Below are 18,097 nucleotides of genomic sequence, written 5' to 3'. Positions count from 1 at the left end.
TCGTACACCGCACGTATGGATGTACGTGGATCGCATCTACACGTTGCATTGGCCTCAGATACGCAAGGAATATCCTATTTAGCTATGTGCGCCGTTGAACAAAGTACAACGCACAACTTCCTTGAACCGCGGAGGATGATATCCCGGTAACGATCTCATCGTTATATTTTATCGGAGGGGTATATCTGGCAGCTCTCCTACCCCGGAGGCATTATATCCAAAGCTCCACGGCCTGCCTACGCGTTTGCCTACTTATACACGGGTGTCTGGAGTCTTGAGGAGGAAAAACGTAATCGCTCGAATCGTTGATACGTGGAAATTATTTCGCTGGATAAGGAGCAAAAAAATTAAATAAAATTCCAATATCCTGCGATATTTTTCTAAAAGGTTAACGATATTCAACCGATCAATCGATCCGACGTTTTCTTTTCCGTTAGAAAGCAAAAAGAGAACCAGATTTATGCAATAATTTCAAGTTTCTAGAGGCGGAAAAAATAATCACTCTCGTTATCGATACGCGGAAATTATGCCGTTGGATAAGGAGCAAAAAAATTAAATAAAATTCCAATATCCTGCGATATTTTTCTAAAAGGTTAACGATATTCAACCGATCAATCGATCCGACGTTTTCTTTTCCGTTAGAAAGCAAAAAGAGAACCAGCTTTATGCAATAATTTCAAGTTTCTAGAGGCGGAAAAAATAATCACTTTCGTTATCGATACGCGGAAATTATTTCGTTGGATAAGGAGCAAAAAAATTAAATAAAATTCCAATATCCTGCGATATTTTTCTAAAAGGTTAACGATATTCAACCGATCAATCGATCCGACGTTTTCTTTTCCGTTAGAAAGCAAAAAGAGAACCAGCTTTATGCAATAATTTCAAGTTTCTAGAGGCGGAAAAAATAATCACTTTCGTTATCGATACGCGGAAATTATGCCGTTGGATAAGGAGCAAAAAAATTAAATAAAATTCCGATATCCTGCGATATTTTTCTAAAAGGTTAACGATATTCAACCGATCAATCGATCCGACGTTTTCTTTTCCGTTAGAAAACAAAAAGAGAACCAGCTTTATGCAATAATTTCAAGTTTCTAGAGGCGGAAAAAATAATCACTTTCGTTATCGATACGCGGAAATTATGCCGTTGGATAAGGAGCAAAAAAATTAAATAAAATTCCAATATCCTGCGATATTTTTCTAAAAGGTTAACGATATTCAACCGATCAATCGATCCGACGTTTTCTTTTCCGTTAGAAAACAAAAAGAGAACCAGCTTTATGCAATAATTTCAAGTTTCTAGAGGCGGAAAAAATAATCACTCTCGTTATCGATACGCGGAAATTATGCCGTTGGATAAGGAGCAAAAAAATTAAATAAAATTCCAATATCCTGCGATATTTTTCTAAAAGGTTAACGATATTCAACCGATCAATCGATCCGACGTTTTCTTTTCCGTTAGAAAACAAAAAGAGAACCAGCTTTATGCAATAATTTCAAGTTTCTAGAGGCGGAAAAAATAATCACTCTCGTTATCGATACGCGGAAATTATTTCGTTGGATAAGGAGCAAAAAAATTAAATAAAATTCCGATAGCCTGCGATATTTTTCTAAAAGGTTAACGATATTCAACCGATCAATCGATCCGACGTTTTCTTTTCCGTGAGAAAACAAAAAGAGAACCAGCTTTATGCAATAATCTCAAGTTTCTAGAGGCGGAAAAAATAATCACTCTCGTTATCGATACGCGGAAGTTATTTCGCTGGATAAGGAGCAAAAAAATTAAATGAAATTCCAATATCCTGCGATATTTTTCTAAAAGGTTAACGATATTCAACCGATCAATCGATCCGACGTTTTCTTTTCCGTGAGAAAACAAAAAGAGAACCAGCTTTATGCAATAATTTCAAGTTTCTAGAGGCGGAAAAAATAATCACTCTCGTTATCGATACGCGGAAATTATGCCGTTGGATAAGGAGCAAAAAAATTAAATAAAATTCCGATATCCTGCGATATTTTTCTAAAAGGTTAACGATATTCAACCGATCAATCGATCCGACGTTTTCTTTTCCGTTAGAAAACAAAAAGAGAACCAGCTTTATGCAATAATTTCAAGTTTCTAGAGGCGGAAAAAATAATCACTCTCGTTATCGATACGCGGAAATTATGCCGTTGGATAAGGAGCAAAAAAATTAAATAAAATTCCGATATCCTGCGATATTTTTCTAAAAGGTTAACGATATTCAACCGATCAATCGATCCGACGTTTTCTTTTCCGTTAGAAAACAAAAAGAGAACCAGCTTTATGCAATAATTTCAAGTTTCTAGAGGCGGAAAAAATAATCACTCTCGTTATCGATACGCGGAAATTATGCCGTTGGATAAGGAGCAAAAAAATTAAATAAAATTCCGATATCCTGCGATATTTTTCTAAAAGGTTAACGATATTCAACCGATCAATCGATCCGACGTTTTCTTTTCCGTTAGAAAACAAAAAGAGAACCAGCTTTATGCAATAATTTCAAGTTTCTAGAGGCGGAAAAAATAATCACTCTCGTTATCGATACGCGGAAATTATGCCGTTGGATAAGGAGCAAAAAAATTAAATAAAATTCCGATATCCTGCGATATTTTTCTAAAAGGTTAACGATATTCAACCGATCAATCGATCCGACGTTTTCTTTTCCGTTAGAAAGCAAAAAGAGAACCAGATTTATGCAATAATCTCAAGTTTCTAGAGGCGGAAAAAATAATCACTTTCGTTATCGATACGCGGAAATTATGCCGTTGGATAATTCTTGGCGCGTTGTTCGTATATTTATGTGACAAAAGAGAAGAAGAAAGAAAAAACAAAAATTCCAATTTCCTGTCATATTGCTGAGATTTGCCGAAAGGTTAACAATATTCAATCGATCAATCGATCGACATCTTATCTTCCATTTGGAGAAGAGTAATTAGAAAATAAGAAAAGTAGCTTCAAGAAATAATTTCGAGCTCAAAGGTTAACGATATCCAATCGATCGAGATCTTATGTTCTATTTGGAGAAGAGTAATTAGAAAAAAAAAAAATGATCCAACTTTCTGCGATATTTTTCTAAAAGGTTGAAAAAAAACTGAATCGATGTCAATCGATCGACATTTTCTTTTCCATTTTGAAAACAGTGATTTGGAAACGCGCAAAACAGCTTCGAGAAATAGTTCCAAGGCTTGTGGAAAAATGAAAGAAAAAGAAAAAAGAAAAAGAAAACTTCAATCAATGTTGGAAATTTATCAATTTTTGTTTTCCCGTCTTTTCTTTTTCAATTTCAAAACATTCCGATTCACGAAAGTTATTCTTGCACGATTTATAAACGCGAAAGTTTCTTCTGCACAATGTCCGTATATATTGAACAAGGAAACGAAGGACGGTGACTAGATTCACAATTGTCAGTTGTAAACGATGCAATTTAAAAATGACAGTTCGAAAATAAGTTCAGGGTGAAAGAACACGATGTCATTAAAATGAGTAAACCGAACAATGTAGTTGCGTATAATTTTTACAGCCGAATTTTATTTATTTATTTATTTTTTTTTCACGTTGCTAGTAAAAACTTGAGTTTTTAGTCGCTGTTAATTTTTTTTCCCACCTTCTCGTTTCTCGTCCAACAGACAGCGTATCAATTATTAATTAATCGCTTACGAATCTTCGTTTAATTTCTATACAAACAAGAATATATTCTCAAAGTATCCGTGCAAAAAGCTATCAACTTCGATTCTTCGCTCGGAGAATAGCTGCAGCGGGAGAGAAAAAAAAAAAAAAAGCAATTATGAAGAAATAAATAAAACGAGTAAAAATTGTTTGTAGTCTTGATCTGATCGTCAATCTTATCGTTGTTCGGACAATTTCAGCAGAATACGTTAGAATTTTGCAATTTATCCTAAAACATTGTGCATCGGCGAACAAAGTACGACGAGTAGAAAGACGAGAACGAAAACAAAAAAAAACAAAAAAAAAAAAAACAAAAAGAAAAGTATAATAATTCAACGGTTGGTAAGAAAAAATTACGACAATAGTACAGACCTGTCGTAAAATTGTCGACAATTTATCATCGCATCCCTAACGCAATTTATCATAAATATTTGATTAATTTATTTTTCACTTTTCTTATACTCAGGTTTAAAAAAAAAAAAAAAAACCGCGAAGTACCTTATCTTAGAAATTTTTTCCCACCTCCAAGACGAGTCGATACCCCATAAAGACACGTGCGTAAACGAAAATATGCGTATATAACTTATATATTGTAACCTGTCAGGGCGTGATAGGCGCGTTAATTGGAGCATAAAACTCCGGGTTGCGTTCGCTGCAGTTCCTCGCCTATTAGCGAAGAAATAGCTTTCGAAGCAGAGCGTCACGTCTTCGTGTACGTAAAATATCACAATATAAGCGAGGTGCATTTGTACAGAGATGCGTAATAAAAGCGCATATATATATATATATATATATATATATATATATATATATATATATAAACATATAGCCAAGAAACAAGATCGCCGATCCGTTTTCCGATATTTCCCGCGTAATTTTTTCAAAATTTCTTCGATCCCACACTTGCAACGTCATCGGAAACTTTTCTCGCGTCGGGTAAGGGTAGAGAATTTTTTCAAACCACGATCGTAATTTTTCAATAAATTTCGTTGTTTGTTTCTTCCTTCGTTAAAAAAAATTTTCGCGGTTTGTCAAGTTTTGTTTTGTGTTTTTTTTTTTTTTCGTTTCGCTGCAGAGTTATTTTACTCAACGAAACCGCCGCTGTCACGCGTAAAAAAAAAAAAAAAGACACGCCGTTGTTCTAGAATCTAGTTAATTAAGGGCCGAGCTCTGCCGGGCCGCGTAACAATTAGCGAATCCAGCGTCCGCAATGGCGATACGAACTCGCGTAGATCATGAGAGAAAGGGCATTATATGAACGTGTTGCGGTCGGGAATCTACTTATGTAATTAAACAATTAACTAATTAAACAATAAACGGAACTTTAATCTCAACGGTCGTAACTTATTCCGCGGCAGCTCTGCATACCAACTTAGGTATACATGTATTATTGTTGTTGTTTTTACCATTATTATTATACACGTAGTTGTGGAACCAGGCCTAGCTCCTAGGTATATGTGTATATATATATTATAATGATAATAATAATAATAATAATAAAAACACCGTCTATACGAGACTATAAATATTACGGAAGAAAGGCACGCGCGATACGGATATGATGTGTGCTCGCCTAGTATTATATATAATCTTGTATACGAAATTACGTTATTACTTGATAATGACGCGACGCAACGCGACTACAACTAATTGAAGAGGAGAATTAGAAAAGGCTGTAGGTGCCGTTTTTTTTTTTTTTTTTTTATCCCCCCACTTCTTTTATTTCGTTCCTTCAAAGACGAATTCAACCGACAAGTTGTAACAATGCATGGCGAAGAAAAATCAGACATTTTGATTTGAAATTTTTTTTCTTTTTTTGAATCAGACATTCGCATCCGTTTGTCGATCAGATTTTTCAACGAGGGATGAACTTACGCATAACCTGAAAACGCGATGCAGGAATTTGAGACAAGTTTGGTCTTAAACCGAGAGAAATTTTTTGTTCCGGTTACCGCTCAGTACTCGACTGTTTTCATTTTTTTTTACCACAATCGGAGAATATTGTTCTGGGTAGAAAGTGAAAATTAGTTTTCTAGCCGTTGCCGGAAAGTCTGTTATCCGTTGCTATTATTTCTCGTTACGATAGCTGTTACCTATATTTTCTTTCAGCCGTTGGGAAAATTTAACGCTCGCGGAGGAATAAATTGACGTCACAGTCTCGTTTGACTACAAAAAGTAGAGTAAACCACGGAAACTGATTTCGCGTTGCGATAAACAAAGAAGGATCGACGATAGCGGAAAATGGTTAGGCGTGCCACGTTTTTCGTAATTCCAACAATATTCGAACGGTTTTTTGAACGATACCTGTTTTACTGAATTTTTCTAGTCACTGTAAGAAATGAAATTTTGGGAACAAAAAGGAAATCGAGGAAGTAGAATTTTGCGCGAGCTGTCTGCGACAAAATCGAACGAATTTCGGAAGCAATTTGTCGAAACGAAAAGAAAGAAAAAAAAAAAAAAAAAATGGGAAAGGTGAAAAATGGAGAGATATTATTTTTATAATTTTCTTTGTTCTTTGAGATCGCGGCCGTGGTTGTGAAAAGTAAATCGAGCTTTGATTGAACAGCACTCAGCCCTCGCCTTTAGTTCTTTAAGGGGTGGCTCTGCCGCCTTGTAACTTCGCCAAGAAACCTGCCGCGACTTTCGGCCCTTCCCTTCCACATCCGGCAGCCGTTTGATGGAGTGCTGAACATATTTTTATTTTCCATTACAACGAAAAGCTTTCGTACTTACGCCGTAATATTCGTGCGTCTGCACAGCTGAGAGGTACAAGTAAGCGGGAGATTTTTTTTCAATCTTGGAGCGTGTAAAATGTTAATTTATAAATTGTAAAAATTACGCCGGAAAGATTTCGATCAAAGAGTCCATGAAAAAACAATTGTTAAGAGCGGGACATGTTTTTTTTTTTTTTTTTCTTGTCTTAAAGAAAAAGAATATTTTCTCTTCTAGCAGTGTTGATATCAACGTCGTACAGAGTGCGAATTCCTAACGACTGCACGGTCCGTCGTCAGCTAAAATTTAATACGCACGCGCCACAATCCGAGAGCAACTGTTTCCAATGGAAATTTAGTCGTTGCTAAAAAAAAAGCTTCAAGTGACTTTATTAGCAAAAAAAAAAATCGCTATTTCTGTTCGTTCAATTCGATTTGCCGTACGATTTTCTCGACGAAATTTCCTGAATTGCGGAAGCCGGATGACACTTTTCAAAAAGTGTCTGGAAGTCGTTAAGGACTTAAAAGTCGTCAACGATGTTGCTGAACGAGCAGCAGCGTTGGTCGAAGAATTTAATTCTTTATTGACGAAGAACCAAGACCGAGCACAATACGTTTTGCAACTAGTTCGGCAACACCGGAAACTGTATCCCGATTGCCGAAAGCAAAAGTTGAACTCGCTGTCTTCAAAAGAACAGCGATAATTAATTTAATTTATTTGCTACGATGAATCCAAAAAAAAAAAATAAAATAAAAAAAAATTACGGGTGCGAAGATCGACTTTTCGATTTTTTTATTACAAAAATCAAAACGGATCGGCCTTCCACCTGAGCTACAGCGTCCAGTTTTTTCAAGGCTTTTTTTTCAGGCCACGAACAAGCGTTTTCCTTATCAACTCGTTGGAAAATCGGATATTTTTTTTTATTCGAAACACCCAAAATAAACAGTGCTATTTCACCACATCGAAGCAATGGGTGAATATTATTGTGAATTGATCATAATCCAAGGGGCACGTGACCAGGTCGCATTAAATCGTTAGATCGGACGTGATAGCTTGTTGTTCGTAATTCAATTCCGTTGAGTAATTACTGTATAACTCTGCGTCGTACGATTGTTACGAGGATATTTATAATACATGTTCTGTATCGTTCGCCTCTTAACGGATAAATCAAAAACGCGACGAAACGGAGACAAAAGGAGAACGATCAAGAGCAACGAAGTGAGCGTTGAAAAGAATCCTCAAATTCATACGTAACATAATTTTAATGCAAGAAATATATTTTGACGTACAGAAATTTTGAAAAATACAATTTTTTTCTATCTATTGAAATGCGAGTGAAAATTCTGCGGTATGAGATTTTCATCCAAACAAGCCTGCGACATTTGTTTCAAAACTCTATGAATAGCACGCGGACAGCTGTACGAAAGAAATATCGAATCACAATGAGTACATTTTCGAATGGAAAGTGTATTTAAATGTTTTGTAATTAAAGTAAATATCGTCAGCTTCAAAGTCAGAATCATGGATAGTGAAAATCATCAAGTTTTCGGTTAGAAAACGAAAAAAAAAAACAAAGTTTATAATTTCGGGTGCTGCACGACAAGGAATTTGTAGTATTTCAATAATGAAAAAAAAAAATGATGTTTTTATGCTTGAGGTGTTTTAAAATGAAGAACAATTCTCTAAAGCTTTCCAATACACACATTTCGATATTTCGACACCGAATGATGCGTAAAGTATTTAGCGTCATTCTACGAAGTGTAAAATAAGAGATTATTCAAAAACAATTATCGTTGAAAATTAAACTATCATCGGCAATGTGGTTTTTTACTATCATTAACGGCCAACATGGACGTTTCTGTTCGGGGCTCGTTTTTTTCCCACTTGATGCTTTTCAAAAATCTCAGGTAATCAATTTCAGGTGGCTTTTTGCTATTCCAATAGTTTGCGTTACCAAATTTTCAATTGGTTAATTATTCGAAACGGTTAAGCAATGAAAAATTTCCAAGACAACGATAAGTGAAAAAATCAGTTGATTGGCGGAAGGTCAAAGTGAAAACTTTCTACTTTCATCGAAATAACGAAGAAGAAACAACAACGCGTTTTTGGTTTATCCCGGAGCCACTCCCCCTCATTCCTTATCCTCTCTCTCTCTCTCTCACTCTCTCTTTCTCTCTCTCTTTCTCTCTATCCCCCAGTTCCTCAACCTCCCCCCGTTTTATCCCCACCCCGAAATTGTCCCCCGAAAGAAGCCACCCCGGAACCTGCGCGGCGGGTCGCTTACCTTCGAAAATCCATAGCGGACCCACCCTTATCAGGCGCAGGCGCCCCTTGCCGAATATACGTGCATATCAACCTGCGAAAGCGTCTCTCGGTTTATACAGGCACACGCAGAGAGAGAGAAAAAGAGAGAAAGAGAGAGAGGGGGGGAAGACGGGCGTTATCTCACACCGAGGGAAGAGGCAACCCTTGTACGCTTTTGTTCGTCCCTGTGATCCTGCAGCGGCGCAGCCCTGGGTGGCAAACATCACTCGCAAGATGGCCGACGGCTCGTGAAACGGCTTTGTATACTGGGACAATCTCTTGAAACTTGTAAATCAACCGCGCATGCGCTAAATAATTGAATCTCATTGGTCGGCGAAATCTTCACGCAGCGATATTCTTTTCTGCGACGCACGCGGGCCAACCTACGCAAAATTTGTACTTTTGAATTTTCAAAGAGCGTAAGCATTGAATTCCGAGCGTTCTTCGAAGAATCAACTTTCCGACCCGACAACAAATGCTTCCCAAACCTTTCCGAGTCGCTATCTCAATTATTCGAGATTCTAACCTCGAAAATTCGTATCCACTACATCGCCGGCAGAAACAGTTTGACGGCTGGAAACTCGGGTTGGCTAGCCTGCGCGAACAGCCGATAAAACTCGCGCATGCGCGGTTGATTTTCAAGTTTCAAGAGATTGTCCCGGTACATATATTAGGGTGTTTTGGAAAAAATAATTAGCGATTTTCCACCGTGGCAACCCCTGAAAGGTTTGTTTATGTGGAAAGAAAGATTATGAGAAAAGATGAGCGTTCTACGTTACGGGGAAGATCGTGCTCGTTTGATTTTTCATTTTTATTAAAATTTTTCAGAATTTGTGAAGAAACACGTTGTAGCACTTTAATAATTATTTCTTTCCTGACATTTTTATTCGATACAAAGATCACGATACATAACACAACGATGTATCAACCGGGACTCTTATTGTCCTAAATTCAAAGTTCATATTACATTATAACTATTTTATGAGATTGAATTAGTAATGAAAAAAGTCGTCGGATATACTTGTCAGAACATCGACAGGAGACTTGATATCACAAGTGTGGATGTTTTTTGTGACCTAAATTGATGTTACGTTCGATGTGACCAACAAAAAAAAGATTTTTTTTTTTCACTGTACTTCGAGAATTCAAAAAAGTGTAAAAAAAAAAAAAAGTTGAAAATCAACTGAGCGTGATTTTCCACGTAACGTAGAATGCTCATCCTTTCACGGAATCTTTATTTCGACCATGGTGGAAAATTGCAAATACTTTTTCCTGAAACAGTCTAATGCATATATGAGACAAAATTAAAGAAAAAAGAATTTTATTACCGATTTTCAGGTTTCAATATATTTTTCAAACGATTAAATACCGATGGAATCTAATTGCAAGAGAATCCTTTTCACAGAAAAAAATCTAGATTAGAAAAACACGTATTGTTATTCTTTTTGTGTGGATAAACAGGAATAACACTTTTCGTTGAAGTTCTGACAAAAAAATTCTCAAATCAAACACAAAGCATATCCAAAAACATTGAAAATAATTCTCTAGCTTCTCGTGTAAGATTTTTGTACTCGTTGCAGAATTATCGATGGCAAAAATAAAAAATAAAAAATTCTCCTAGCAGCTAATAATTGTAAATTTGTGGCTTGCATATGGAAACGATATTAATGAAATTCCTTAAATGTTACTTCACGTTTCTAGATCGTTGAAGTGAAAATTATAACGTCAATTCTAACATAAATAGACATATGTTTAAGAAGTTTGTACATATATTTTCATAAGATTCCCGAAAAATTTTAGTAATTAATCAGCAGCACTCGCGAGCTGCTGATATCGACGAACAGGCACAAAACACTGAGGGTTGATTAAGGATCTGAAAAAATTCGAGGCTCGAAGCAGCGGCAACCTTGAAAGTAATTTGCCCAGCTGATCGATCTACGCTTGGCGTGTGGTCGACGTTCAGGTCGAGAGCCCTGGTGCAGGATGAACGGACAATAAGTCTGCACTGCATTAACGGACGCGTTTCGTAATTATTCATTCATTCATTCATTCATTCATTCATTCATTCATTCATTCGTTTCTTCGTTCGTTCATTCGTTCGTTCTTTCGTTCTTCGTTCGCTTTTTCGTTCCTCTATTGATTCGTTGATTCGTTCATTCGTTCATTCATTCATTCATTCATTCATTCATTCATTCATTCATTCGTTTTTTCGTTCGTTCATTCGTTCGTTCTTTCGTTCTTCGTTCGCTTTTTCGTTCCTCTATTGATTCGTTCATTCGTTCATTCGTTCATTCATTCATTCATTCATTCATTCATTCATTCATTCGTTTCTTCGTTCGTTCATTCGTTCGTTCTTTCGTTCTTCGTTCGCTTTTTCGTTCCTCTATTGATTCGTTCATTCGTTCATTCGTTCATTCATTCGTTCATTCATTCATTCACTCATTTATATAATTACTTATTCATTTATTTATTTATTCCTTTGTTCGTTCGTTCTTTTGTTTGTTCATTCGTTCGTTCCTTCATTCATTCATTCATTCATTCATTCATTCGTTCGTTTATCCATTGATTCTTTCATTTATTCATTCATTTATCCGTCCATTTATTTATTCACTCATTCATTCGTTCATTTTTTCATTCATTCATTTATTCATTCATTCATTCATTCATTCATTTATTTACTCATTCGATTATTTATTTATTCATTCGTTCGTCTATTCATTCATTCGTTCGTTCGTTCATTAATTCATTTATTCATTTATTCATTTATTTATTTACACATTTATATCCGAAAACAATGATTAATAATAAAAATTTTGCACTTCTTCACTTGAATAAACGTTTAAACATCGACTGGCTTGAACAGCTTTATAAATTACACGGATTGTTATTCCAGAGCCTTGTTAGCCTGTTAATTGTTGCATAATAGATAAAATTATTTGCAGAAAAGCTATTAATTGAAGTTTTCGGCTCTCCGAGATATGATAGGACAGTGATCTATGTTGGAAAAGTCGAGAAAAATTTCAAGTAATATTCTTGGGATTGTCACGAAGCGACAAATATATTGGGCGAAATTAGGCGTCGAATAAAATGCGAGGCTTGTATATTCAACATACTTTGATGCACTTTGGTGCTTATTTTCCACCACCGGCGTAGGAACACCACTGTTTCGCGGTTCACACCCTGCGGCGGGTGTCTAGCAACAGGCAACCGAGAACCTCCCTCCCTCATTCGACTTCCGGTCAGATAATATCATAGCCGGCAACGTCCAGAGCTCACAGGCCATGTGTGTGAACTTTATACGAATTATTACGCGTCTTTATGAAATAAAATATGTGCATTTATGGTACGAAATGAGATTCGTTTAATCGATCATCACGACTGTCGTGAAACGATCGAGACACACTTTATTTGTTGTATTATATTCGTAGCAATTAGATGTGTCATTTATAATTCTCTCCTCCGAGTTCAGCGTAATTTTATTCTTACCGTGGTTGGAAGGCGGTTCTTTTTTTCATCTCGATTTGTAACAGATCGTGTGGGTAAAGTACGTAAAGTTAAATTTTACGTTTTTTTTTGGTTTTTGATTCATTCGAATTAACCCGAGAAGAAACGCGAATAAATTTTAGTCGACAGAAAAAAAAAAAAAAACAACATTTTTTTTCAGACATTTATCAATTATTTTTCTATTACGCTGCAGATAATTATTTTCTCCACTTCTCTAATTAAAAACTTCTACGTTTCGTTTTATCGGCGAATAATACGCCGCTTATATCTCACGCTCGTAAATGTATTTCAGTAAATTTTCAAGTATCAAGTCGGTGGTTATAGAAAATAAAAAGAAGAAGGTGAAAAAAAAAAAAAAAAATACGAAACGAGGATTAGATCCACGACTGGGCCACGTGCAAAAATCGCGTAATTAAGTAACGACGACCGGCTTTTGTGTCCGGTAATAAGGTCGCGGCTAGAGTAATAAAGTAAGTCCAAAATAAAACGAAACAGAGTATCTGGAGAGAAAAAAAAAAAAAATAAATAAATAAATGAATACAACACAACGCACGAGAAACGGAAAAATCGAACGAGCTTATCACCGTCCTTTTTATTTAAATCAGATACGATTACAAAGAGTCGGAATATTTTCCATCTCTCTCTTTCTCTCCGACTGTTTTTGCTTATTTTTATATATATATATTTATATTTTTTGCAGAAATTTTTCTCTCACCTTCTCTCTCTCTCTCTCTCTCTCTCTCTCTGTACGTATCGTTCGTTTTCCTTTTTTCTTGTTAATTTATAGCTCCGAGGTTTGACCTGATCTGATATTTCGTGTAGACCAGCGTGTATAGAGAGGTGGGCTTTAGTTTCGGGGGGGTTAGGGAACGAAGAGGGGGAGGAGGGTTTTTTATGTCTGGCAACGGTAGCGCCTGGCATAACAACGGCTAATGCAGCCCCCCCTTTCCACCCCCGATCCCGCCGCCCCTGTTGGGAATTTAAATACCGAGATTAGGCGCGGGGGCGAAAACTGAACAGGGTTGGTGCCAACGAATGGGTGAAAAAAAAAAGGAACACTAAAACCACGTACATACAAGGTAAAATATAAATACAACGAGTAACGAGGAAAGAGGAGGAAGGAAAAAGAAGTGAAATAAAAAAAAAGAAAAAAATACACAACCGTGATTAACAAACACGCTGACATGTAACGCCGCGTGATGCGATAATGAGGTTTTTATATAGGCATGATACGGTTCGCGGGTAAAAATGTGCGGACCATTGAAGGTTTGAACGTTCGAATTGTTATCACTGTTGTTATTATTTGGGGGAAGTCGCGTGGGACACGATTTACGAATGGCTGGTTAGATTTTTAGATTCAGTTTTATTTGACGCTACGGTTAATCGGGGTAGGTATGGATATATATATATACATACGCAAGTATTTATCTCACCGAAAGAATTGTAGGGTTAATCATTATATTTATTCATGAACACACATACATAATGTGTAAATACCTGCGTATACGCACTTTATTGTACACGCACAGGCTGCTCGGGTTAAACGCTTGCACGATGTAATACTTTATATCCGATAGTCGATCTGTTTTGTTCGTTGATTTTACCTTCCGACTTTTGAAAAAAAAAAAAAAATAAACTGTATCTTTTTTTTAAAATTATTTTTCTAAAGATATTTTTTCGCAAAAGCTCGTGGACAAACACTTTCTACCCGAGTATTTACGATACGCGATCGTGTTCAATGTTTAACGTTATACGTATACAAGTTGACGAAATTAACGGTATTTAAATACGATGGTGAATATAAATACATTTTAAGAAATATGTTGTAAAAGACAAAGCAGCTTGCTATTTCGTAACACAAGCTAATTAATATATAATGCAAGTATTTTTTTTTTTTTTTTTTTTTTAGAGATTGAATTGTGTCCAGAATGACAGCAAAATTACGAAGCCATCCATTATTTCCATTTTTGTGTTTTTTTTTTGCCTTAAAAGTCCCATCTTCTGCGCAACTATCATCATCATTATTGTTAATTACAATAATTCCGTTTAATAAATGGCGAAATTTCACCCACAATATGGCGAAATGTAGAATCGATACCGTTTCGCAGTGATTTTTTTTTCGTTCATTGACAATGATTCTAAAAATCGCACGTACCCTTAGAACTGCGGTTTTATTCTATTTCTATTTTTCGCTTTATTTCAAAGCTTCGCGTGGAAATTATTTTACATGACGGATGGTGAATGCCGTTGTTAAATGCGGCAACTAGTAACGACGAATACTAGACGAATTGCGTCGCCTCGTGACGGTACGTGTGCATGGGAATCGATTTTTATATTAGCGAGTAAAACGATCGATTTATTTTCACAATCTGCGAGAAGAAGAAGTCCCCAATTATAGTCAAGCGTCTACCATCGTTCGCTTTATTGGCCGTGAAAAAAAATTATCAAACAGTCAACCGCGGTAAAATGTTCCCGTTACAATTGTTTTTCGTCTATCCTTTTGTCCCTGCGAAACATTTCACGTTTCATTTCGTCAACTATCCATTAATCTCGCAATTATGATGATTTCAACGAACGTAATAAGGAATATTAATTATAGCAAAAAAACTAAAAATGTATAACTGAAAAAGTCTTTTGCAGAAACAATTACGACCGATTTATGTATTTCACGTATGACAGTTCATAATTGAAAATTATATGTACTCAGGTACAGTTTAGGTTGTAGAATCATGACAAGTATTTTTCGTTTTTAAGGATAATCCAACGGCCTAAAGGAGGCGTGGAATGAAATCGATTTCGTCTGGCCTTTGGCCACGTGGAATGGATCGATCGAACAAGCATTGTGTCTCCTCATTATTATTTATTGGCTACTGTCTTTTTTACCCTTTCTAACTCTCTCGCCACACGTATATACGTACATACAGAGTGAATTTCTAACAGCTGCATGATCCGTCGTCTGCTGAAATTTAACGCGCACGCGCCATAATTTTCCCAACTGTCTCTAACCTCAAACATTTTGTCAGTCGTAACATGAGCAATTTTGCGAGAAGACTTTTAATCGCGATCATGGAAGTAAGCTAACTTTCTCGCGGGATAAGAAAATGTACAAAGATAATCGTTTATGGCGGGAAACAATTCACGATGATAATTAAGGAAGATTGCAAGCTCCTGTTCTGTTTGTTGTTAAATTTTGCGCACAACGTCGGGGAGAAAAAGTATGACGGTGATCAATTAGTCTGGAGTATCAAAAGGCGTATATATCTATATCCAGATATATGATGTATGAGAGAAAAGTTTTCGCTCACGGAGCTTTCAGAAGCACCTCTCGTATGGTTTTCTCTCACCGTTTGCAGCGGTGTGGCGGCCGGATTTGAAACCCTTGGAGGGAGTGGAACACTTCCGTCGATTTGATCTGCCGCCAGTAAGTATATTACGGTGCAAATTTTAGACCACGAGCAACACCGAGCTAGTCTGTGTATGTATATTTGTAAATATTACATATCCGTACGTATACATGTGCACCATTCCAAGATAGGAAAATGCGATCCATAAATTATCCGCAAGCAACGTTATAACGAAATTAGAACGTGAATTGCTGTTCTCTGGTATAAACTGTATATAAACCACTCGCGCAGCGCCTTCGATGCAATTTATTCGAAAGCTTCGTCGTTCGGAATAGCGATGTTCGCCGATAAGAAAATAATTTCAACAGTAAAAGAAGAAGGTGGAAGAAGAAAAAAAATTATACAAAAAAAATCGAGAAAACAAGAAGATGATGAAGAAGAAGAAGTGAAAAAAAGAAACTAATTCCTCATACATAATGCGGCAGCGCGTCTTACAATACGGATTGAGCAAATTAATTGCGTTGATAAAAAAAAAAAAAAAAAAAATGAAGAAAGAAGCCATTATGTAGATCACCGTGGACGCATGAATTCTCTGCCTAAAAATTTGTTTCATTCTTTGAAACTTGTTTTGATAATATATGTAAAGTGAACGACATTTTTTCACAGCTCGCTGGTATACGCGGGTCATTTATTTGACACTGTAGCATAAGCGAGATTACAATATGATTAGAATCAAATTAATCCGGCAATGAATAAAATTTCAGATGAGTATAAAATAAATTACTCAATTTATTTTCCCTCGATACATTCTTATAGAAATGACCGGATAATAAGAATGACCTTTTATAATTATTATCCGCAGATAATAACGAAACAGCTTTGCCCGTACGACGGTGACAAGAATAAAGGGCGAATGGACAAACATAGCCGTGATAAGCGCACGAGGATGGGAAAGATACGTGAGATTATTGAGCCCGTTTACATGGCATAGACGTGAAAATTGTGCAGCGGAACGCGGTGAATGGTGGGGTAATAGAGCGGGGACAATAACGCGGTTATAAATAAAATTAAAATGTTTAGATGGTAGAAAGCGTGTCGAACGGGGTTCGGACCTTATAGCCTCACCGCGCGTCCAGCAGCGGTGTGTAATAAGGAAAGCCGAGAAGAGGAGAGACACGACGGGGCCGTTATCCGGTCTTCCTCCTCAGCAGCGCCATCTGCGTCCTCAAAATTTCTTGTCCGTCTATTCCCCGGCGCCCTTGCCTTTTACCTTTGCCTTTGCCTTTGCCTTTGCCTTTGCCTTCAGCCGAGCGACTCTATTAATTATTGGATGACACAAAATCCATTACCGCTCTGCAGCGGCGAGCGGACGCCATGCCATGGAGCTCTCTGAGCTAGCTCGCCATTAGCTGTAGACCGGAGCGAGCGGCACTCGCCTTTTGTTCCTCCTCTCGACGTGCAAAACAAAGCTAATTACTATTCCCCTCCGCCTGCTGCACCACACAGCTCAAGATAGTCCTGGGCGCACGACCAACAGCGCCAACTTCGCACTGCCAACCCGTCTATGCATGAATTTCCTCTTCGCCTATAGACTAAACTCGCCGAACAACACCTGACACACTTCAGGAACGGAAGAGAAAACCCTTGTATCTACGGTAAAATGCTTAAATGCCTCAACCTTTCGGCTAACTTGTTTTATCGGTGCGAAACGAAATCCGAGTTTCGATTCCATACGAATTATGTGACAATGACTGGTGTCGAATTCTCATTTTGTTTCGGACCGAAAACAAGTTGGCAGGGAGGTTAAGGCATTCATGAATATTATTGTACGGTAATGTTCATCAATGGGTTCACGGTGTCTCACTATTTCTTTGGAATCAAAACTGGAACGAGTTTCCTTTCTGATAAAGTTTTATGTGCCAATGACTGGTGACACGCAAGTGACAGGTGATACAAACGATACGTTAACCATAGATATATAAAGTTTACATAGAAAGAAAACTCGTTTCAATCTTGATGACTGTACATTGTTTATCAATCACGTCATATCCGAAGATTAGATTGATCGGACTTGACAGTGACGTCAAGTCTTAGCTGTCGTTCAACTCTACGACAATAAGGTCGTCAGGGTGGTTCGATGTAACCTAACCTACTCGTTTATCAACGAAACTCAAAAGTTGAGGTACCTGAACGACTTTTGCCCACTTTACTTCAATTAAGCTTCGACGCCCAGAGTTGAACATCTCGCTCTGACCCGACATTGGGGTTCAGATCAAAAGTTGAAAGGTTCCGTTTCCCGAAAGTTCGGTGAACCGGATAAAACTGGTTTTTGACCAAGGCAAGGGTCTCCTCCTAGGCTAGGTATGATACGCCGAATCCTAGGCGTCAATGTCAGTCGGTGATGTGAACACGAAAGGGGGTGGATTCGAGGTCATTTTTAACCTCGCTGACTGCACAGATTTCGAAAAAGATTTGTCAGCGTGAAAGAAAATTGGATTACAAAACGGTCCACTGTACGTTCAAAGTGGCGGTTTCAGAGTTCCTC

General features: G+C 37.1%; 1 protein-coding gene across 8 annotated transcripts in view; it reads left to right on the top strand.

Annotated features, from left to right (window-relative positions):
• The window catches only part of LOC107224196 (neuronal PAS domain-containing protein 1), a 131,451-nt gene that overhangs the window by 49,973 nt on the left and 63,381 nt on the right, over window positions 1-18,097 (top strand). The window contains exon 1 of one of the 8 annotated variants that reach the window (XR_006904405.1): window positions 15,721-15,724. The exons of the other annotated variants lie outside the window; for them this stretch is intronic. The gene's annotated coding sequence lies outside the window, so the exon portion shown is untranslated. Of the gene's footprint in view, window positions 1-15,720; window positions 15,725-18,097 lie in introns of those variants that run through there. 8 annotated transcript variants of the gene reach the window in all.

Source organism: Neodiprion lecontei, chromosome 5, assembly GCF_021901455.1.
Source record: "Neodiprion lecontei isolate iyNeoLeco1 chromosome 5, iyNeoLeco1.1, whole genome shotgun sequence".
In the NCBI taxonomy this organism is placed as follows: domain Eukaryota; kingdom Metazoa; phylum Arthropoda; class Insecta; order Hymenoptera; family Diprionidae; genus Neodiprion; species Neodiprion lecontei.
This window is presented reverse-complemented; position numbering and strand designations above follow the sequence as displayed.